Raw genomic sequence first — 22,842 nt, 5'->3', positions numbered from 1 at the left:
CAGCAAGCATTCCGGCCCTCCAAGCATTACCAGCATAATATTTATTGAGCAATAACAATTGCTAGATGTAATTCAAAATGTTGAATTGGGCATCTCTTTACCCAGGGGACTTGTAATTTAAATCCTACAGGCCTATAGAAACGTAAGAGGGAAAGAAGACAATGGGCTTCTCATAGCTCTCTTTCTCTCTATCTGTCTCTCTCTCTCTCATCTCTATGTGCATTCAATAAGCAATGCAATATTCCTCTGGCAAATCATAGCACCCCTGGACACCAAATTAGGCACTCAGCAAAGAGGTATTAACTCATCTCAGACTCAGATAATGGCATTTAGAAGCCACTTGCTATCTAGGCCCCAAACAAGGTAGTATAGCTTCTAAATGTGATTAATGTTCCAACTAAAACAGTTTATGAAGCGTGATCAGAGATGTAGCCGAGGTGAGTACTAGAAAAAGATTACTGAAGAGATGGAAATATAAATGACACCTTTTTTTTTTTTTGAGTATCACCTCCCACATTCCAGTGTGTGCTACTTTGATTCCACTGAGCTGAATTCAACTTCTGATTTCAGCTTATTTCCACTAAACATTTACCTGGCAATGCACCAAGTGGTGCATTATATTGCTTCATTAATCTATTTTAATCAAAGTTACACTTGTATGTAGTTCAAAAAATATGACAAAAAGAAATCCCTTTGCCCATGATTTTCCAAGACCTATTTCTGATTCCTTGTTGTACCACTTTTAATTTTTTTTTTGGGGGGGGGTCCGGTTGTGGAGCCTGAACTCTGGGCCTGGGCGCTGTCCCTCAGCTCTTCAGCTCAAGGCTAGCGCTCTACCACTTGAGCCACAGTGCCACTCCCGGCTTTTTTTCTTTTTGCTTATGTGGTACTGAGGAATCCAACCCAGGGCCTCATGCATGCAAGGCAAGTGTTCTACCACTGAGCCACCTTCCCAGCCCACCACTTTTAATTTTTTAAGCTGTTTGTTGTTATTGTTGTTGTTGTTTGGTGGTTGGGTTGCTGGTTTTGTTTTTTGATAGCACTGGAGTTTGAACGCAAGGCCTCCTGCTTGCTAGGCCTTTGCTGTTTAGCATGAATCATGTCCCCAATCCGGGTTGCTCTGATTGGTTCTGATATAGCGTCTCAGTTTTTGCTTACTGGCCTTGACCATGATCTTCCTGTTTGTTATTATGCGTGTGTGTGTGTGTGTCTATGTGTTTGTATGTCTGTGTGTGCTGCATGTATATGTGTGTGTATCTGTGTGTGTGTGTTTGTGTGTGTGTGTATGCACATCAGTCCTGGAACTTGAACTCAGGGCAACTTGAACTGAGCTCTAGCTTGGCTTTTTTACTCATGGTTGGTGCTCTACCACTTGAGTCACAGCTCCAGTATAGCTCTTTTGCTGGTTAATTGGCAATAGACTCACTGACTACTGCCCAGGCTGGCTCTGAACCATGATCCTCATATTCCTAAGTAGCTGAGAATACACTTGTGAGCCACCAGAACCCAGCTATGATCTTCCTATGTATACTTCCTATCATTGCTGGGATGACAGATACACATTGTCATGCCCAGCTTTTTATTGGCTGAAATGGAGTCTGAAAAACTTTTGGCCCAGGTTAGCCTTAAACTACAATCTTATCGGCTGGGAAGATGGCTCAGTGGTAGAGTGCTTGCCTTGCATGCCTGAGGCCCTGGGTTCAATTCCTCAGCACCACATAAGCAAAAAAGCAAAAATTGGCTCAAGTGGTAGAGCGCTAGCCTTGAGCTGAAGAGCTGAGGGACAGCTCCCAGGCCCAGAGTTCAGGCCCCACTACTGGACCCCCCCCCCAAAAAAAAAGATCTCTACTCATGGGCTGGGAAGGTGGCTCAGTGGTAAAGTGCTTGCCTTGCATGCCCAAGGTCCTGGGTTCAATTCCTTAGCACCACATAAGCAAAAAGAAAAAAGCCGAAAGTGGCGCTGTGGACAGTGCCCAGGCCCAGAGTTCAGGCCCCACGACTGGACCCCCCCCCCCAAAAAAAAAAAAAAGAAATGAGTAAACTACAATCTTATCTCTGTCTCCTGAAGAATCAAGAATCACAGGCTTGGGCCACTAGTACCTATCTTGAGCTATTTCTTTTCATGCTTAGATTTATTTTCTAGATAATGAACTTTGGCTGTTATTTCTTGAGTTTTGGATTCTAAATACTATTTATTTATTTCATTGTATTGAAGATGCATTAACTCATAACACATCCTTCACACTCTCCCCAAAACAGATATATTTCCCCTTCTCCATCTTTTTTTTTTTTTTTTGCCAGTCCTGGGGCTTGAACTCAGGGCCTGAGTGCTGTCCCTAAGCTTCTTTTGCTCAAGGCTAGCACTCTACCACTTGAGCCACAGTGCTACTTTGGGCTTTTTCTGTTTATGTGGTACTGAGGACTTGAACCCAGGGCATCATGCATGCTAGGCAAGCACGCTACCACTAAGCCACCTTCCCACCCCACCTCCCCTTCTCCCTCTTTCTAATTATAATTTATGTTTACATTAAGTCCACAATTAAAGTTCTCACGATTATGAATCTATACATTGTTTAGAGCTTTGTCATGAAATATAATTACATTTTGGGGGGTAACTTTCTTTCTCAAGAGTTTTTTTTCCTTCCTTTTCTTCCTCCTCTTCCATCTCCACTTTCTTTTTTCTTTTGCTATAATTTCTAATACATCTGCCATTATCATTCTCTTCATTGAATTCTCCCCAATGTCGAACAATACCTAATGTGCTCTATCAATTTAATTTGCTTCTTGGAGACTTCCCTATGGACTCCTCTGGCTTATTACAAATTAGACTAATTATTTTCTAGGTTTCTGGATATCTGTCATTGTGGGGCTTCTCTCATCATCCTGAGATATTTCTCTTAAGTTAGATCTTTTATCAGTTTTTTTATTCTGTATGTTTTGTTGTACTCTTCCTTACTTTAGTGTGTGTGGGGATACCACACCCAAGGCTTCATGCATATTAACCAAGCATTCCATCATTGAGCTACATCCCAATTCCAATTTATTCATGTTTGTAACTCTCACATAGAGAGATAAGGCAGAGGAAGTAACTCTGTTGAGACTTTACATATCTGAAAAACCTCAACTCCTCAGATCAATTTAGAACTTTGCTTCAGAGCCTTGGGGTATGACTCAAATGATAGAATAACTGCCTACTAAATTAAACTCCTAAGGTTCAAACCCCAATGCTCTTCAAATGTAAAAATAATATTGGTAAGCATTTTATCTCAAAACTTTATTAGCATTTATCAGTTGTTTAATAGTTCATGATATTTAATGAACAAACTGAAGACCAGTGTAGTCAGTAGTAGAACCAGGTTTCCAGCCCAGAATACACTTAACACCCAGCATCTATGCAATAGTGAATGGAGGGATAAAGTGAAACTTATTCCAGCAGTAGTTGTACTCTGATACAGGATGCCCATGTAAACTGAAAGTCAAAAAAAAAAAAAAAAAAGTAAATTAAGCCAGGTGCTGGTGGCTCACACCTGTAATCCTAGCTACTCAGGACACTGAGATCTGATGATCACCATTCAAAGTCAGCCCAGGCAGAAAAGTCTGTAAAATTCTTTATCTCCAATTAACCACCAGCACACCAGAAGTAGAGCTGTGGCTCAAAGTGGTAGAGCACTATCCTTGAACAGAAAACTTCAGAGACCCTGTCCAAGCCCTGAGTTTAAGCCCCACAACTGACAAAAAAGAAAAAAAAAGTAAATTACAAAGGCAAAATAACCAACATATTCAATAAAATAGGGAGTCAGTCCTCACCTCTCAAGTCACAGAGTATAATGCTCTACTATATCTGTCTACTCAATGTGTCAGGCTGATAGCATACAATAAGGTTCCTTGGGACTGCAGAAATTGGGTTTGGGGATAGGATTATTCATGTGTCTCTCACATGAATAAATAAATAAAATATCATGAAGGGGTACATGAATTAAGGAGATTTCTATTTGATGAAGTATTTTATTGTATGAAGAATGCTAACCCAACCATAGTCTAGGAGTGTGGAATTGAAATATACTGAAAATCGGCTTCAAGAAGTTAAGTACTGGGGGGGGAGGGTTGTTGTGGAGGTAGGAGGGAAGGGATGGTAGGGGGAAAACAAAGGAAGAGGCAATAATGCTCAATAGGATATGTACTCATTACCTTGCTCATGTAACTGTAACCCCTCTGTACAGCATTTTTACAATAAGAATACCTAAAGTACTTAACTATTTCTCATTAGTATTTTGTATGTGTGTGCTGGTACTGGGACTTGAACTCAAGGCTTGGATACTGTCCCTTAGTCCTATTCACTCAAAGTTGAGCCATAACTCCACTTACAGCTTTTTGGTGGTTAAAAATTGGGGATAAGAGTCTCCTGGACTTTTCTGCCTGGGCTGGCTTTGAACTGTGATCCTCAGATCTCAGCCTCCTGATTAGCCAGGACTACAGATGTGAGCCACTGACACACAGCTAAGCAGTCTTTTTTTTTTTTTTTTTACAGAGAATTTCACACAATTTTTACTCTTAATATATGAACATTTTGGAGGTAGATAGCAGAAGATACTCTATAATTAGCTAATGACTTCAAGGTCTATTTCAATTGTTCTTGTAGAATTTAAAACACAATAGAAGCTACTAAATGTCATAGAAATCCTTTTCTGAAACCATCATACCAAAAGCATCTTGGGGAAAATATGCTATTGTTATTTAATTCTACTTTCAGTATCACTGGCCATAGCAGTGAATAAGTTAAAGACTGTGAACATTGACCCTGTAAAACAGGTTATATTACTGCAGGTTAATATTACTGCAAGTTAATCTTCATTCCTCCCATAGGGTTTAAATACCCAGATGAAACACATCAGGGAGGAAAAAAATAAAAACTGCTCACCATCATACAACCTGTAATTCTGATCAAAGGAGAAGAATCAGTTCAGAGTCCAGCATTTCTTAGAGTTAACCCTCTGGAACACTGTAATTTTAGTAAGTCCTCACTTATTAAAGGGTCATCACTTCTCAAAAAGTTATCCTGGTGCAGAGGGCCACCAGAGGAAACTCTAAAAAAGTTCTAGGTTGGGACAAAATAACACTATGATGAATTTATGCTAGAGCTATGATAAAGGGGAAAGAACACAGGCCTGTGCATTTAGGAAAATATTATTCAATTGCTGCTTTCATTCTGACCAATCATGGAACACTGGGCATTTTTTTTTCTACCTTCTGTAACCTCAACTTCTTGTCAGAAAATTGGCAGTGACAACTCCCAACAATACTATTTTGAGGATCACAAAATAACATTACATTCAAAATGACAATAAAGAACTCCTAATAAATATTTGTTATATTCAAATTGCAATGTTAGGCATTAAAATTATAGAGAATCCTTAGATCTATTAAAAACTTGACATATCTGCCTACTTAAAAAAAGAGATTTTTTTTTCCTGTGGAATGTAAAATGCTCAGCACCTTCAAAAAAAGAGCTCTAGTCAATTCTACACTAAACATGACACTTGGGAGCCAAGCTAGTTACCTCATTCCTCAGCTTATTATATAAGATGAAGGTAGGAAATAGATGTGGCATCTGCTCTTGAATGCCAGATTAAGAATTTGAGTTTTATTCTGTTGGTTAAGAGGGAATGTTACTACTTTTAAACTAGGGAATGTTAGGTTAAGGGGGAAAAATTGTATGCCAAGCTTGGGGTTTGAATTCAGGGCCTGGGCCCTAGTCTCTGAGCTGCTTTGTTGAAGGCTAGTGCTCTATCACTTGAGCCACAGCTCCACTCTTGGCTTCTTTTGCGATTAATTAGAGATAAGCTGTCACAAACTTTCCTGTCCAGAGTGTCTTCAAACCATGATCCTCAGATCTCAGCTTCCTGAGTAGCTAGGATTCCAGATGTAAGCTACCAGCACCTGGCAGGAAAATTATTTTAACTTCAGTGCATAAAATGATTTGGTGGTGATTGAATAGTACAGTAAGAAATATAAGATAGATAAAGCACCGGTGCTCCCACCAGTAATCCTAGCTGACACATAAAACAGGAGATCAAGAGGCTGAGATCTGGGAATCACAATTCAAAGCCAATCTGGGTGGAAAAATCAGCAAAACTCTTATCTCCAATTAACCAGCAATAAGCTGAACTGGAGGCATGGCTCCAGATGTGAGGGGAAAAGTTAAGTGACAGATCAAGGTCCAGTGCCAACACCAAAATAAAAATAAAAACATAAATTAAGAAACAAATATTGTAGATCAGAAGTATCTGACACTGAGGTAATATTGATGGTATTGATATATCTGATATGAGTAAAAGATTATCTGAATGGAAAATAAGCAGTTTATCTTCAGGTGATGGGTTTTTTGTTTTGTTTTGATTTGGTTTGGTTTTCCTCTTTTTCTTTTCTTTTTTTTTCTTTTTTCTTTTCTTTTCTTTTTTTATGCCAGTTATGAGGCTTGAACTCAGGGCCTGTGTGCTGTCCCAGAGCTCTTTTGCTCAATGCTAGTGCCTACCACTTTGAACCACCACTCCATTTCCAGTTTTCTGGTGGCTATTTGGAAATAAGAGTCTCACAGACTTTCCTGCCTGGTCTGGCTTTGAGTCATGATCCTCAGATCTCAGCTTCCTGAGTAGCTAGGATTATAGGTGTGAGCCACTGCCACCAGTGCACTGCTAGGTAATAGTTTTTATCATACATTAGTCCCAGCAACAATTTTGAAGAGTTTTTCCTTCAAGTAGGTAAGTTGTCTTTTTAAAAACGTATTATTAGTAGCAGTCGCATGGATAGATAGAGGTATCTTGGTTTAAAATAGAGACTTTTAAGTAAGGCTTATTTGTTTATCTTAATACAAACTTCAGTTTTGAGGAAGGAGAACAGAAAAATTTTCTTAAAAACAAGACAGGGCCAAGAGCTGGTGGCTTATGCCTGTAATCCCCACTACTTAGGGTCACCGTTTAAAGCCAGACCAAACAGGAAAGTCCATGAGACTCTGATCTCCAATAAATTACAATAAAAGCCAGAAATGGAGCTGTGGCGCAAGTGGTAGAGTGCTAACCTTGAGCAAAAAATACTCATGGACAGTACCCAGGCCCTGAGTTTAAGCCCCAGGACCAGGGAGAAAATAACCCAACAAGATAGGAACTTGAGAGTTCAATGAAGCAAATCAAAACCTTGCCTTAAGTTTTTCATTTTTAAACATGATCAGTTTTTAAGGTGATTCAAATAGGAAATGGGTATTGATGCTGATTAAGTCTGCTGGAATGCAAGTTTGCAAGCTACAGGGAACTGTGGACAGCATTTGGCTTATGCAGAGCTGAAGACATCATGTCATTATTTGTGTTCCATTTACAACTGGAAACATCCTCTCACATATTACCGTAGTTTTCAGCAAGTGAGTCATTTCAGTTTGCCATCTCAGAGGCTATTAAGAAATACTGGGTGAACATTACTGGGTTCATGGGCTTGTTTACTTCTTTCGTTTTTCTCTTTGCTGACCAAAGGAAATGACAACCATTATGTGCAACTGTGCCATCATTACAGATTTATGAAAGGAAATAAATGACTCCTTTGATGGATTTAAGAATGCAGACGCCTTAAGGAGATGCTTTCCTCAAATCCTAATTCCATTACCCACTCCCCAAACTAATCTCTCTCAAATTCTCTGTAGCCACTAATCCTAATGCAGAGAAAATAGGTTTTAAAGTTATAGGGGTATGGCTGAAAATTTTGGTTAAACCACTGAACAGTGTTGAACATAGCAACATGACCAACACATAGCCCAAAGGTGAGGATATCCTTCTCAAAGTTAGTTCTGTGGTTTGTAGGGCATGAGGCAGGCACAAGGGCAGATTCAAGAGCCTGGGAAGTTGGGAAGTTGGCTCAGTGGAAGAGTGCTTGCCTTGTATGCATGAGGCCCTGGGTTCTGTTCCTCAGTCCCACATAAGCAGAAAAAGCAGAGAGAGAGAGAGAGAGAGAGAGAGAGAGAGAGAGAGAGAGAGAGAGAGAGAGAGAGAGAGAGAGAGAGGAGGGAGAGAGAGAGAGAGAGAGAGAGAGAGAGAGAGAGAGAGAGAGAGAGAGAGAGAGAGAGAGAGAGAGAGAGAGAGAGAGATACATTATTCTAAATAGCTGTACCACACATCTTTGTCAGCCTGGACTAAAACAGGATGAGTTCACTATGACAAGATTACTTTAAAACAGGCACAGGCTCATGCCTGTGATCCTAGCTACTCAAGAGGCTGAGAGCTGTGGATGATGGTTCAAAGTTGTCCTGGACAGGAAAGTCCTATGAGACTTTTATGTCCAATTAACTGGCAAAAGGCCAAAAGTGGAGCTGTGGCTAGCCCTGAGAGGAAAAGCTAAGGGACAGCCCTGAGTTCACGCCCCAATACTGGCACCAAAAAAAAATACTTTGGTCCCCAATACAAACATTAGCTATTTTTTTATTGAAAGGGAAGTCTGTGGGCTGGGAAGGTGGCTCAGTGGTAGAGTGCTTGCCTTGCATGCACGAGACCCTGTGTTTGATTCCTCAGCACCACATAAACAGAAAAAGCCAGAAGTGGCACTGTGGCTCAAATGGTAGAATGCTCACCTTGAGCTGAAGAATTCAAGTACAGCTCCCAGGCCCAGAGTTCATGCCTCACAATCAACCAAAAAGAAAAAAGAAAAGAAAGGGAGCTATGTTATAAGGTAGAGGAAAGAGTTCTCTAGGGAGAACTTGACAGGAAGATAAACTGTAGATGGGTCAACCTGAGGAACAGCTGTGACCTAATGAAAACATACTCTCTACTTATTGAGTAAAGGACATCTAGCCAAATGCATATGGCTAGACTTCAGACTTATTAGGGGCCACTAACTACTATGTGTCTCCCATTCTTTTCTTCCTTGTGTCTGTGACAACTACCTTGACCACATTTCACTATTTTAGGAGGGGATGGTGACAGGAAGCTTAAGAGGACCTGCACCTGAGAAGATGCTTTCAGGGAGGTCCATTCACATTTGGCTAGCTCCAGATCTCAAGATCCTGGCCTTAGACTCTGACACCTTAGGATAAAATACTGAGGGAAATTTCATAAAAGGAGATTTTTCTGCTTTGTTCATTATTGTACCCAAACACTAAGAAGTGCAATGGGCTCATGGTAGGCCCTCTATCTACACCAAATTAAAGAAAAACCCTTTGGTCACATCGCTGCTCTTTTGTATTGTGTTAGCAGACACTTGTGGTTTTCATTGCCCAAACCACAAAACAATAATAATAATAAAAAAAAAAGCATGACCTAAATGTGGCATCCTGTACCTGGAAATAGTGAATACTTTCAAAAAGTGTGAATTCAGTCACTTGCTCAGAATATCATAAGAAGAACGGTTGCTACTCTGAAACATGAGTCTCTATTACCTTCAACTTGCCATTCATAACTACGGTGTGATGACTGGTTGTAAAATTATTTAGCCCTTTCTTCTTTATTTGCTGACTAAATCAACAACTTCCCAGTAGTAAATTCCACAGTGAGTGAAGGATGAATTTTGTAGGTTGTAGGGCTTGAACTTAGGGCCTGGATGCTGTCCCTGAGCTCTTTGGCTAAAAGCTAGCATTCTACCACTTTGAACCAAGGTGCCACTTCCAGTTTTCTGATGGTTAATTGGAGATAAGAGTTTCACAGACTTAGAACTGCAGTCCTCAGATCTTAGCCTCCTGAGTAGCTAGGATTATAGGCATGAGCCACCAGCACCTGGCTAGAGTGAAGGATATATTTTTTTTGGGGGGGGGGTTCCGGTCGTGGGGCCTGAACTCTGGGCCTGGGCGCTGTCCCTCTGCTCTTCAGCTCAAGGTTAGCATTCTACCACTTGAGCCACAGCCCCACTTCCGGCTTTTTTTTTTCTGCTTAGGTGGTGCTGAGGAATCAAACCCAGGGCCTCATGCATGCAAGGCACGCGCTTTACCACTGAGCCACCTTCCCAGCCCTGAAGGATATTGTTTTTAATGGTGTGTGTGTATGTGTGTGTGTGCGTGTGTGTGTGTGTGCGTGTGTGTGTGTGAGCATGTGCACGCATGCATGTTTCAGTAATTTGTTTCTGGTACTAATCTCAGCTACATTTCTGATCACATATCATAAACTGGCTTCTAACTGGCTTCAAGCAGTTATCCTCAAACCTCAGCCTCCTGAGTAACTAAAATGATAGGCATGAGCCACTGGCAACTAGCTCCTCATGGTTGGTAGGGTTCTTTTTTTTTTTTTTTTTTTTTTAATTCTCATTTATATCAGCCATTAACTTCATAGAATGAGTGACCTTTCACTTAATAGTTAGAAAACACAAAATTAAGTAATTAGAGCCTGCAATAAGGATGTCACTTAGCAGTTTTATACGGTAATGTCCCATTTATCATGGGAATACATGACTGTGTTAGAAATGTGCAAATAGCTAACTATTTTACTTTTAGATTTTTATCTTCACAGAAGGAAAAAATCAGGACAGAGATGAAGGAAATAGTAAGAAAATAAACGATAACTATATCTGGATTGTTGATTGTTCTACTTGGAATCTTTAATTTTTTTTGATCTAAGATAATAAGAAAAAGGAAATTATAGATAAAGTTGAAGTTTTTCTAGTTAACCGTAACAAGCGTTTGATTACTTCTATCCCTCGGGTTAGAAGCAAATTCATAAAGAAGGATTTGTTCTTGACAGAATCTGATTCTTAAGACTAAAGCTGTCTTTCTAGCCATTGGCACAGCATTTCCTCACATCATTACTGCATGGGATTTGGATGTGTGTCATCTTTCATGGGTCCAGTCTATTTCATTAAAATGTGTAAGGTCAGCTAAGAAAGGCAGTTTGCTGCCTGCTGCCTGATTAATCAGGTTGGGAGCCTCAGGAGGATAAAGTCTTTGAGCAAACAGAGATTACTTATTTATTTATTTAGCTTTGATAATTCAGAACCTCTTTGCTCACTATACTCATCGCGAATTTCATTTAGGAACACAGTATTCTCCAATGAATTCTCTCCAAGCTAATACATAGTCTAAATATAGAGCCAGAAATGGTAGACAATAGTGAGCGAAACATGAAGCATTTTGCTCCCTGAGATTTTTTTTTAGGAAATGAAAAATACACAAAAGAGTCATTTTGATCAACAAAACAATTAACCTTACAAATTATAGTGTACTGATAAAGTACTACATACTATTTGATAGTTATACTGTGCCATTACATAACTACATATCTTGACACATGTGCATTAGAAAAAAATTGTAACTGGAAAGGATTTTGCAATCATATGGTACAAGTAGAACATGTCACAAGAAAGGAACTGAAACCTGGGAAGATAAGAAATGTCTTCAAGATGACAGAGTCTTGTAGAACAAGAAATGCTGGACAAGAGTGTTAACTTCCATTAATGGTCAATGATTCTCCTAGGTCAAACATCTTGAAAATGGAAAATCCTCTTGCATGAGACCAAAGCCTAATCACTTTAAGATCTCATCTAAGGGAACTATGCTTCTCTTTCTTTAAACTCTGGAACAGCAGACAGACTATTTTATCTTGGGGGTGATCAGTGGAAAAAGCAACTTCCAAATTCACAAGGGAAAGAGTAATAGGGGTTCTTTCTCTATGGTGTACCTGTTGAAAGATGAGTAGACTAACTAAAGCCTTTTCTATACTATAGTCTCAATCGCTGTGACAATACTCACAAGCATTTTGATCTAACGTCTACTTGGATGTTATTTCTTAAGCATATAATTTTAGTTTTTCTTATGTTATGGCACATAATAATAATTTTAGGTCATATATTATGAGTCTAGCCAGAGGCATGACATTATGCCACTACTGCTCCTACTGCTACTAATTCTCTATTCTTCAGAGATATTTTTGTGCTTTGTATGTCATTCTGTCATACAGAGTGTGTTGTAATGAGTATATTTATGAGTCCAGCCATTGGGAGTGGGGACTGATGTATTATGTAGCTGTGTACCTCGTGTGCCACTGAATCATAATGGAGATCTTAACAGCCAACAAGTCTGTGATCAGAGAAAAAAAAAAGAATTTCCAAACATAAACCATGTTCTTGGCACTAGCCTCGAATACTGGACATTCATAACCCACAAATGCCCGGACTATAAATTTGCAAGTTACATTAATATGGCAGTAAAAGTCACTCTTCTGAAAGCTGTACTTGTAAAATATTTATAAATTCACATGGTTGTTCCTAGCAAATAACTACATCTGTCAGCTCTGTCTTTTTGCTCCCCAAACAGCAGGGTTGGTGTCTTGTGTAATGCACAATATGTTCATAAAAAATTATTTTGGAAAAATCAAGATGGAAGATATTTTGTTCTAGGGGGAAATATATCTGTTTCTCCAATGTCTGGGTGTTACTATTTGACCTCCTGAGATCTTTTCTCATCGAGGATTTTTCTCTGAATAAGTTTTCATCTTATTGGGCTTATCTAGTTTTCAAATTAGTGACACAAGTCCAGTGGGGTTGTATTGAAAATTTCACATCAGTACATCCAACACAGTGAACTTTTTCAGTCACTAGGTAAATATGTATATCAATATCATGTTGTGAGAGAATTTTCTATGGACATTATTTCCCTAGAGTATTCAAGGGACTTTTCATTTAGAGAATCCTCAAGATAGACTCATAAAGATAGTTTGCTTTTGCTTTGGATACAAAAAGGAACAAAAGAAACAAGATTCTAGAATACATTTTCATACAGATACACAGATGTAGCCCATATATACGCTGTTTAGTCCATTAATACTAGAGAAAAAAAAGGTCCTTTAAAGCCAGTCCTAGTAACAGACTACACTGGACAAGAAAATGTGTCATTGTATTTATATTTATGATACATTTTTTGTGTGTGATTCTAGTTATTGAATCCAGGACTTCATGCATACTAGACAAGAGGCAACCATCAATTTTTGTTGTTATTGTTGTTTCAGAGTGCTAATGTGGTTGTTTGTGTTCTGTTTTTTTCTTGGAAGGGTGAGTTATTTTTATGATGGTACTGAAGCTTGAACTCAGGGTCTTCAGGTCAAGACTGCCACTCTAGCACTTGAGCCACACCTCCATTTCCAGCTTTTTATTGGTTAATTTAAAAGTTTCTTACAATTATCTGCCTGGATTGGCTTTGAATTGTGATCTTCAGATCTCTGCCTCTTGAGTGGCTAGGATTAAAGGAATAAGCCACCAGTTCCTTTTTTATTGTTTTTTTTAATTTACTTTTATACAATATATACTGCCACCTAGCATTTTCTTCCCTCTCCCTCTAAAAAAAAGGGACTTAGATTACTTATAAGTTAAATGTAATTATTGGAACAATTTAAGCTGGAATCAGATTCTAAAATACCAGATAGCACTTTAAATTTTAACTTTTTGGGGCTGGGAAGGTGGCTCAGTGGTAGAGTTCTTGCCTTGCATGCCTGAGGCCCTGAGTTCGCTTCCTCAGCATCACATAAGCAGAAAAAAAAAAAAGCCAGAAGTGGTGCTGTGGCTCAAGTGGTAGAGGGCTAGCCTTGAGCTGAAGAGCTGAGGGACAGCGCCCAGGCCCAGAGTTCAGGCCCCAAACCAGACCCTGAAAAAAAAATTTTTTTAATTAACTTTTTTCCCAATAATGCATCACTTTGAGAATTTGAAATTTTTTAAACTTTTTTCCCCAGAAAATGCAAATGAGCACATACAATACATACATATAATATATGTGTATATATATATACATATATATATATATATATATATACATACATACTGTATACAGTTTCACAGATTAAGTGAGACATTCTCCAACACCATTCTACAGGCTACTACAGAGGAACTGGATGTGTATATCATGAAACTAGAATAAAATTCCAGTATTTTTAAGCATGAAATTTAATCTTTGAAGCCAAGTCAGGGAAATGATTGAATGGATTGTATAGACCTCACAGGCTTTTGGGAGACACATTTTAAAAGAAACTTGTCAGGTGGATGGATCTCTATTAAATATTCAGTGAACAATGCCTTTAACAGTTTTTCATATTGTTTCATATTGTTGACTGTTTTTACAATATTCCTTTCATCAATCTTGGAGATATTCTTAGTAAATAGTAATTTTTATGAGTAGGTACACCAAATGAACCTGAGTAATCTGGTTTCTGTGTCTGACCTGACATAACAAGGAATGATTTCCCTCTAGACAAAGCTTCAGTAATCTTGAGGTTCAATGCCCCTGCTGATACTGCCCTCAAATAGAACTAAGAAGCTGTGCTATTAGCAATGTCTCCCATGGCACTGTACAGACTAACCAACTCATACAGCTCATGAGCCTGAGCCCCACACATCAAGACCAGGACTCTAATGCCAGGCACTGGTGGCTTATGCTACCAGTAATCCTAGCTAGTCAGGAGGCTGAGATGTAAAAACTGCAGATCAGAACTGGCCCAAACAGACCAATCCTAGAGACTCTTATCTCCAATTAACCAGCAAAAAGCTAAAAGTAGAGGTATTGCTCAAATGACTGAGCATGAGCCATGAGTGAACAGCTTTGAGTAAGAGCTCAAGGTCCTGAGTTCAAGTCTTAGTAACCTTAGTACAAGTCTGGGCAAGGCCTCAAGAAATACATGAATTTGAGGAAAAACTAGAACCTATTAATAGGTAAGTAGGATTAAAATCTTACTCTGTTTGATTTCTGCATACTGGAGAATTCTATGGCTTGTACACTGATTTTTTTAAAGCCCTTCAATCAGGCATATCACCTAGGATATGGACACTGATTCTATAGCTAGTGGCCCATTGGTAAGGAACAAATTGGTCAATAAAACCCAAAGCTAAGAAAGAAAATGTATTGTTTCAGGTTAAGAGTATCATTAGAAATTGGGCACCGGTGGCTTACACCTATAATCCTAGCTACTCAGGAGGCTGAGATCTGAGGATCGAGGTTCAAAGCCAGCCGGAGCAAGAAAGTCCATGAAACTCTTATCTCCAATCAACCACTAGAAAACCAGAAGTGGTGCTGTGGCTCAAGTGGTAGAGTGCTTGCCTTAAGCTGAAGAGCGCAGGGACAGCGCCCAAGCCCAGAGTTCAAGCCCCATGACCGACCAAAAAAAAAAAAAGTATCATTAGAAAGAAATAAACTGCCTGATTATGATACACCTAAAGCTATTCTGGTGACTAGTAGGCTAAATAATACACGTAGGCATTTTTTTCAAAGAAACTATCATGTAAGCTTTTCAATAGAATTATGGAATGATGTCTTACCAAGACAGAGGAACATTGTTTCTTCTTATTTATTGTTGTTATTCTGGTCTTTAGGTTTTATTTTACTTTATATTTAATTAGTTGTACAATGAGTTTTCAATTTAACAAATTTTTACTTTAAGTTTTTATTCTTATTAGAAACATACAGAGGGGTTAACAGTTAATAGTTAACAGTTAATAAGTTATGTAACAGTTAATAAGTCAGGTAAAGAGTACATTTCTTTGTGGACAATGTCATACCTTCTCACTCTCTTCCCACATTTTTTTTTTTTTTTTTGGTCAGTCGTGGGGCTTGAACTATGGGCTGGGCGCTGTCCCTGCACTCTTCAGCTTAAGGTAAGTGCTCTACCGCTTGAGCCACAGTGCTACTTCTGGTTTTCTAGTGGTTTATTGGAGATAAGAGTCTTACGGATATTCCTGCCCGGGGCTGGCTTTGAACCAAGATCCTCAGATCTCAGCCTCCTGAGTAGCTAGGATTACAGGCGTGAGCCACTGGTGCCAGGCCCTTCCCACATTTTATTTTTTTAATGCTGGTCACAGGCATTGTCCCTAAGCTTTTGTGCTCTAAGCTAACAACCTACCACTTGAGCCACAAGTTGTACTTCCAGATTTTTGATGATTAATTGGAGGTAAGAGTCTCACTTTCTTAGACTGGCTTCCAGCCTTGATCCTCAAATCTCAGCCTCCAGGCACGGAGCCACTAGTGTCTGACTCAATACAACAAATCACTTTATAAATGCATCTTGATCAATGCCACTCCTTCCATTGTTCTTCCCCATCTTTCCTAACTTTGGCTACACTCTCAAGTTAAGTGGTTGCATTATATATGTACATTGAAGACAATGCCTGTGTTTGCCCACCCTTTCTTGCTTCATTCATCTACTTCCCCACTGACCCCCTCATTGTTTCTTCTTAAGATGCTTAAGACAGAAAGACTTGAAACCATTCATCTACGTCTTGTCAAAATGGCCATTCCTTCCCTCCACAAGTGGGAGGATGAGCTTAGGGATTTGATTTTTGTTAGAGTCTGTTAATTTTGCACTTGACAGAATATATAAAATGTTTCCAATGTTTGGGCTTAGAGACTGTGGGTTGAATATTAATATCATTGCCTGGTCTATAATCAGTGGCTAGAAAATTCTAAGAACTTTTGGGTGACATCTGGGGTGAATTAAGTTTGGTTCAGTCCTAGCATTAGCTACAGATGTGGAGGTGTAAATGTGCTTTCCAGGAACTGTAGATTATACGGTCATGATGTAAACTACTTTTATTAGGAGCTCAAGTACCACATTTCCAGAAGTATGAAGAATGACAGCAAGGAAAAAAGCCTTTAGAGCTTAAATAACAACCACATCTAATGAACTCAGAGGTGTTTTTCACTTACAAGGGTATTGCTTTTCAACTCCTGTAGTTTAAATGAATCTAGTGATCATAATAGTAAATATGGGTTCCAAAGGTATCCCAAGAGAGATCATTAGTCACATATTACATCCTTTTCTAATTTGTACACTTTCCATGTGTTTCAGGGTTTCACAGTATTGCTGAAACCTCCAGAATTTCATGTTTCCCTCAGCAGTCTACAATAACCCTTACTCTGAATGACATGTATTATTTCCTCAGCAAACATGTGATGTGGGAAGCTTAGTAAAAGATTTATTGTAAGAAACGGCTCGATGTTTTATTTCCTCCCTTAATTGAATACATTATTGCTCTGTGTTTAGAAATGCTGTGTTGATGTATTACACCTCCGAACAACTATGCACATGCCATCTGCAGCAGGAAGGTTTATTAGACTACAAATCTGGATACAGATGTTGGAGGGAAAGCTATGTTTGTGAAGTCATAATGCATTAGAGCACATTTTAAATCTATAAATCATGGTGGTCCCACAGGTTTTTATTTGTTAAAAAATTAGCTATTGGTACTTAGAAAAATATAAAGGACTACAAGGCCTGTGTTTTATCGCACATGTGATGAGTAAGGTGATAATCTCCTGAGGTGCTTGGTACAACCCTGAAGAGGAGGAAAGGACTAAGTAACTTCAAAAGAAAAATCTCACATTCTTATCCCTTGATACTAGTATCAAAGATCCATATTTAAAGTCAGCACCGAAGCAAATGAGCAGATAAATCTTTTGGGAGTGTAAATGATCACATCTTTATTGATCTATTTCACAAATTTAGATTTTCATCCATTTATTTGACAAGCACTTATTGAGTACCTGTTACTTGCTAGGTCACATTGGACTCTAGGGTTTTATTAAAATGAGACTCATTTGTAGTAGTTTTGATGCAAGAGTTGTTGAATTGTCCTTTCTTTTCCCAACTCTTTAAAGTTCAGACCTTATAATGGACAAATTGCCTCCAGAATATAGCAACCACTTTGTTGATAGAAAGAATTAACAGATAAAACTTGGCCAATACAAGTGAGAGAATTGCTTTCCTGAAAGATGATATGATTATTTGCCATTAGATTCCCCCCAAAAAATATAACTCAATTTTATCAGTCTTAAATACATAAAATCGAGGATGTTCATACTTTTAAGAAGGATTAATGTTCTATAGATCTATTGATCAGCTGCACTCTTTGTAAAATATCCAGGGTAATCATTAACAACACTTTGTTCTGATCAACTTGCCTGACATTGGAGACTCTCCCAGCTCTACACAAATACATTTGCAATTGATTTATCATACCTAGTCTATGGTTGAAGAGTGAACATTACTGGCACTTACATTTGGGAAGCTTAAGGTTTTTAAAAAATTAAATTAGATACACCTTTTGAATAGTATGTAAGTCTTCCAGAGAATGGAATCTGCCTCTGCTTAGAAAAATAGAGGCGAGGACATTTATTCAAGAAACCATTGCAAACATGCTCATGGCATCCAGAAAATGAGGACATCTTGCTGTAAAGCAGAGTCCATAGGGTGATTAGCATTAACCACATGTTGCATTATTAACCATAAGTTTTCATGGCACAAAAGTTTTCTTGATACATATGTGGCACATATGTGTCTCATTCACCATATATGAACAAGACATATATTTGTTTAATTCTTCAAAAATATTATGAATGCCTACAAGCTGCCAGCCATCACCCTTCATACTAAAGAACCAAATGGGAATGAAACAAATTCTCAGTGCTCTTACTTCCTAATGGTGCGCCATGACATGGAGAATAAGTCAGATTCAATGAAGTACTAAACAATATTATGGCTCCGTTTTTCCCAAAAGGAATCTGAGAAAAAGTACTGTATTAATATTCTTGGGCAGTTTTAATACTTAAATGAAAATTTTTATTAAATCACTTACCATAACACTGGCTTATAATCAGGAGTCCAGAAATGTTACTGCTGAGGAGGTAGAGTAAAGCTTTGGTGCTTAGTGTATCAAAGTTTTTGACTTGGGTCCTAGCTATTTCTTAGTTTCTGTGGCCCTGGAGAAGTTAAATGATCACTCCAAAGCTCAGATTCCCTCAAGCTAGGATGGGAATGACCCCGCTAACCATTTCCCAGGGTTGCTGTTTAAGGATGAATTGGTTATTCGTGCTCAAAACTGTAATCCGTGGTAAGGACGAAAGCTGGAAAGGGGTCTGAAAAGTCTGTATCACATCAAACATCTAGCTGATCCCTCATAAAATATAGACACTGTGGCTCTGATGAATAAGATGTCAAAGATTTTTCTGCCCAGGTTAGCTTTGAACCTTGATCCTGAGATCTCAGCCTCCTGAGACCCTAGGATTACAGGCATGAACCAACAGTACCTAGCAAGTGTCCTTATGTCTTACCATAAAGAGAGGAGTCCTCCAGCAAAGAGTTCAAGGGAGAAGGCAGCAAAGGATGTTTAGCATCTTGTGGGGAGCTGACTTAGAGAGAGAGAGAGAGAGAGAGAGAGAGAGAGAGAGAGAGAGAGAGAGAGAGAGAGAGAGAGAGAGAGAGAGAACATGCCAAAAAGGGAGAGAAAAATGCAGGGATATTGGAATAGGTAATGGGATTTAGGCAGTAACTGGATCAGACATGAAAAAGATGTGGCTTCTAGAAGAAGGGGTGCATACACCACCTACACATCTTGTACTTTTCCTAGTACGATGTGGAGGATGATGTTTCCAATATGTCTAACCCATGTTTTTCTAAGCAGGGTCATATTTTTGTTAATTCCCAAAATGTTTTGAATAGGTCCAAATACCTTGGGAGATTTGAAAGAAATCTGCCCTTTTCTCTCATTCAGATTCTCACAAAGCAACTGAGGGGCATGAAATATAGGCAGACTTCAGTCCACACTGTGAGTCATAGTACTAAGAGGGTTTTCACATTGAGAACGAGTGGTTTCCATGCTCCTTCTGTGCATAAGGGAATATGAGTTGTACATCCATCACCACAAGACGGGAAAGAACATTTTCAGAAAATGAAGGGTCTTTAACCTGTGACCAAATGAGGTGAGGCCCGTAGATCTCTGTTCTTTTTCTGTGGAGGTGGGGAAGAGATACTAGGGCTTAGCTTAGGGCCTAGGCTACTGTTCTTTAGCTTTTTTGCTTAAGGCTGGTACTGTACCACTCAAACCACAGCTCCACTTCTGGCTTTTTGCTGGCTCGTTGGAGACAAGAGTCTCTCTCTTGCCTGGCTTCAAACACTGATTTTCAGATCTCAGTCATGGGCTACCAACACCTGGCAGTTCTGTTCTTATACCAGACATGGCCTGAAACCTCTGGCTAGAAATAGTCCCCCTCTCCACATGTCACCAAGGGCTCACTAAGACATGAATACATTTCACTCTACAACTGGTTAGCTTCCTGTGAAAATAGTACATATGTTGCTTCTCTTATTACCTTTTGATATTACTGGTTCTTCAAGTAGTTGTACAAAGGATGCTCAATGAAACATCTTGATCAGTCACCCCTCTCATAATTCACCACCTTTCCCAACCTCATCCATCTCCTCCATTTTCCTAGTCTTGTTTTCACATTTATACATTGAATATTAAGACTACATTATTATTATAGTGTGGCTAGTGTAGCATGTCTAGGCCAGTACAGATTCTTGGCAACAAAACACAGTTCTTTTGATAGCCAAGCTCTAGTTGCTCATCCTATGAAAAGTCATTTATTGTTTGTTCTGTTAGCTATTGAATCCAGTCTTTGCATACCTGCATGCTATGCATGCAAAATGAAATTTTTTTATTCTAAGTTATGAGTTATGCTTTGCATATATAGAACAAAAGTTGTTTCAAATATCTGTAGGAAATTCAAATATACTTCTTCTCTGAAGAAAATGAACTTGAGAACAAGGCTTTCATTTGAGATTATCTAGGAAAGAGCAAATACAGGAAGTGAGGGTGTGGCTCAGATGGTAAAACGCCAGCCTTTCACAAAAAAAGAAAGGACAAATACATGCCCTCTGATATACTGTTTTGAACTTTCCTCCACCTCATTCTATCCCAGTCCGCTCACTTGTAGGAACCTGCTACCGTACTTGAACAGGAGGGATTAAGAGCAGCATTTCAATGAAAGATTAAATGCTCAGAAATTTTCCCCAACCAACAGGTTATTCTTTCATTCCTAAGTTAATAAGTCAGAAAAACAAGAAAATATGTGAGCTTGCAAAACCACCTATGCATCTAGATTCTGTAAAAAGGGAAAAAATGTTCTATTTTTCTTTCTTTTATGTATGTGTGTGTCTGCATGCATGTGTATGCCTGTGCACGGGCATATACCAATAGTGGGGCTTGAACTCAGGGCTTCCCAACCTTGCTTAGCTTTTTGCTCATGGCTGGTCCTTTACCACTTGCACCATACCTCCACTTCACCATGTTGCTGGTTAATTCGAAGTAAGAGTCTCATGGACTTTAGTGCCTGGACTGGTTTTGAACCATGATCCTTCTATCTCAGCCTCCTGAGTTGCTAGGATTTCAAGCATGAACCACTAGAACACAACCATTCTTCCATTTTCTTGATGCAGTTTTCCATATGAGCACTCATTAAATAGGATTAGACATAAGGGTGGCAGAATGTTTAGCCTGGGTTCATTATTTGGCATTAGGAGGACAGTACCCTGGAATGTGCTTCTTAGTCCAATCTTGAATAAGCAACAGGTCTTTTGATTTTTGGTGTACTAACTTGATTTAAACCATACCATGAGTTACTTCTGAAGGTTGCCATAAAAACAACAGAATGCTCCACTGACAGTGAGAGTCAGCACAAGTTAATGCAAGCAAATTGAATAAGTTTTAAAAAAAACAGCAGAAAATTGGTATGAAAAAAGTATTAATGCAATGTGTCCATCTGGCCACTATAATTATAAAATTTCTGCATAGTAATGTCAGTTTTTGTCAGAATCACTATCCAGAAAAAGATTTTCAGCTTCCACAGAAATATCCAAGAGACAAAATGAAGGTTAAAAACATTATGTTCAAATAGGTGTGTTTCATTTTCTAGCACCTGTAAGAAGCAGTATTTTCCATTCAATGTGAGATCCGGGTATTCCCGTGTAAGGGCACTAATCTGGTGTGTTCAAGAACCCCAGATGGAGAGGCTTAGAAAATGGATGGTTCTCATCACATTTCCTTAAGAGCTTTATCTTATTATTGGAGGACTTGCTGGTCCCCGGACATTAGCCCCACAAACACTTTTCAGAAGAGCACTAAATTGGAGCATTACATCTTCCAAAAGCCCTGGTGAAATACACACACTGCCTGACAGGATTAACACTATAGCTCTGGTTGTTTGGATCAGCCATCTCAAAACTATCTGACTGCCTATTTGAAGAGATTAGATAAGTAAACCCATTTCTTCAGAGCACAGACTGGACTTAAAACTTGGCCTTGTCACCTGCTCCTTGGGTGAATATGATCAGCTTATGTCAGTGACCAGACAGGGATGCAGAAATAGCTCACTGGAAATTAAACAACACAGTGGGCTGGTAGCTCCTAACCAAGAAATTGGAACAGTCCTCTGTGAGAGGCAAAAGGGTAAGATCAATATGTAGTTGCAAATTACAACACAGTGTCCATGTGCTCAGCATAGTACCTGACACAGTGAAAATCTGAGAAGTGTTAGCTCTTTTCTGAGGTCATTATAAGGATCTGATAGCTGAAAGAGAGAATGTAAAAAAAGAAAGAAGTCCTCTCCCACAGGGTAGTTTCCAATCTTTATCCTTTCACTTTCAAGATATGGGTGTTTTCCCTAAAAAGGTAACTTGTTTTCTTTTTGGTAGTATTGAGATTTGAATTCATACTAGGTAAGCCATACCCTAGCCCTGTTAACTTCTTCAGGTGAGGTCCCATGTTTTTGCTCTGGCCAACCTGGCCTGCAATCCTCTTACCTCTCCCCTATAGCTGGGATGACAACCAAATGTCACCATACCTGGCTTGTTTTGTTGCGATGGGGTCTCACTGACTTGTTGCTCAAGCTGGCCTTGAAATGTGATTCTCTTGATCTTTATCTCCAAAGGTAGCTGAGATTACAGACATTAGCCACCATGTCTGAGCTGAAAGACTGTTTTAATAAGCATATATTTAATTGTACAAGAGTCATACTACCCCCATAATAATTAGTTCAGAGATTCTAGGGAGGAACCCTCATTTTCCACACAC

General features: G+C 39.0%; 1 long non-coding RNA gene across 2 annotated transcripts in view; it reads left to right on the top strand.

The window, feature by feature from the left end:
• The window catches only part of LOC138810043 (uncharacterized), a 40,452-nt gene extending 23,566 nt beyond the window's left edge, over window positions 1-16,886 (top strand). For both annotated transcript variants that reach the window (XR_011367003.1, XR_011367004.1), the window contains 2 exons: window positions 15,539-15,591; window positions 16,782-16,886. This is a non-coding gene — a long non-coding RNA (uncharacterized lncRNA). The remainder of the gene's footprint in view (window positions 1-15,538; window positions 15,592-16,781) is intronic.
• Window positions 16,887-22,842: the final 5,956 nt, after the last annotated feature.

Source organism: Dipodomys merriami, unplaced genomic scaffold (assembly GCF_024711535.1).
Source record: "Dipodomys merriami isolate MVZ:Mamm:240054 unplaced genomic scaffold, mDipMer1.0.p SCAF_5, whole genome shotgun sequence".
Lineage (NCBI taxonomy): Eukaryota > Metazoa > Chordata > Mammalia > Rodentia > Heteromyidae > Dipodomys > Dipodomys merriami.
Note: the sequence above shows the minus strand (reverse complement) of the source record. Positions and strands in the feature narration are given on the sequence as shown.